This window comes from Pteropus medius, unplaced genomic scaffold, assembly GCF_902729225.1.
Source record: "Pteropus medius unplaced genomic scaffold, Ma_sr-lr_union100, whole genome shotgun sequence".
Lineage (NCBI taxonomy): Eukaryota > Metazoa > Chordata > Mammalia > Chiroptera > Pteropodidae > Pteropus > Pteropus medius.
This window is the reverse complement of record NW_024346667.1, coordinates 28,157,411-28,158,932: the sequence shown is the minus strand read 5'-3', so window position 1 is coordinate 28,158,932 and position 1,522 is coordinate 28,157,411. Positions and strand designations below refer to the sequence as shown.

The 1,522-nt window shown below is 33.4% G+C and overlaps 1 pseudogene; it reads left to right on the top strand.

The window, feature by feature from the left end:
- Positions 1-488: 488 nt before the first annotated feature.
- Positions 489-607, top strand: LOC120613553 (uncharacterized; annotated as a pseudogene).
- Positions 608-1,522: the final 915 nt, after the last annotated feature.

The window sequence follows — 1,522 nt, the reverse complement described above, 5'->3', positions numbered from 1 at the left end:
GGAACTTAGGTCATTTTCTTTTATTTCATGTTAGAATGAAATTGAAAACCACATGGCAGGGCATAAAAGCAATGTTTCTGTAGCAATCTTGCCACTGGTGTTGCTACTTGGCAGGTAAATGGCGATCTTAATTGACACCATCTATACAGTTCCTTTGCCACCTCTACCTTGTCCTGTGCCTACAAACTTAGGGATGTTGGTGAGTTTTCTACAAGGTCTTTTACTAATAATTTAAAATTGTTTACCGCACTTCTTGGAAAGGTAGTTTTGTCTTAAATTCCAATGTTATTTTCTATTTAATCCTAATCTTTTAAAAATATTTTTTGTAATTTTTTAAGAAAGTATTTTTAAAGTTTGTGATATGAATTTAATCTGTATGTTTCTGAAGTTTTCTATCTTACTTGCCATTTGTTTTGCTTATTTCCGTGATTAAAACTATCTTTATGCTACTAGTTTTAACTCAGGCAAAGGTAAAAAAAGGTAATAGAGTCTACGGCCATGCTACCCTGAACAAGCCCGATCTTGTCTGATCTCAGAAACTGAGCAGGGTCAGGCCTAGTTAGTACTTGGATGGGAGACCACCTAGGAAGACCAGGTGCTGTAGGCATTAAAAAAAAAAAAAAAAAGATTGTAAGCTGACAAGATCCTTGCAGTCTATGAGGTCAACAAAGCAAGGATTGCTTCGCCTAAAAATTTTTTTTAAAAAAGGTAATAGAAAAACACAATCATATTCCTACTCTGATCAGTGTTCATGAAAAGTTCTTCATTCTCCATAAGATAAAGCCCAAATTCATAATACGGCAAATGGGTGCCTGTTTATCTCTCTAGTTTTATCTTACTCTTCATACCTGGGAATTAGAGCAGTTCCCTTATGTGCTGTAATTTCTCTCAATTTCCTGCCTTTGAAACTTAACTCTCTTCCTTCTTGCTCCTATGCCTTACTCCCGAAATATACATTGAGATTTAATTCAGTGACTAAACTATCCTGGTAGTTTTTACTGATACCTTCCTACTCATGTAAATACATACCCTCCTCACATAAATATATACAGACACACAAAAGCACAAACCTGCACACATGCACAGGCATCATGCCACCATGTCATTACATCTACAACTCTCGATTGAGATTATCTGCTTATTTTCCTATTTTTACTAATAAACCCACCCTAACTGGCATATTGCTTGACCTATAATTAAATACATATCTTTTTCTGAAGGAGCGAATTGATTGATTACTTATAAATATATCAGTAATCATTCTATATCTTTACATTTTTAGCTTTCCTTGGCATTAAGAATATTTTAAGTTACTACCTGTGATATGAAGTGTTTTTATATAGTTCATCTGAAACAACTCTCAACATATTCTTTTGTTACTTTCTATTTTCAGTTCTCCAGAATCTAAAGAACAGTGTCATCTTTACTTTATTCATATCCTTTGAGACTCTCTTATCTTGAATTGTTTTACTTCTTTAAATAAATATTCTAATCAGTTTACACTATTCAAGATTTGCTCAAT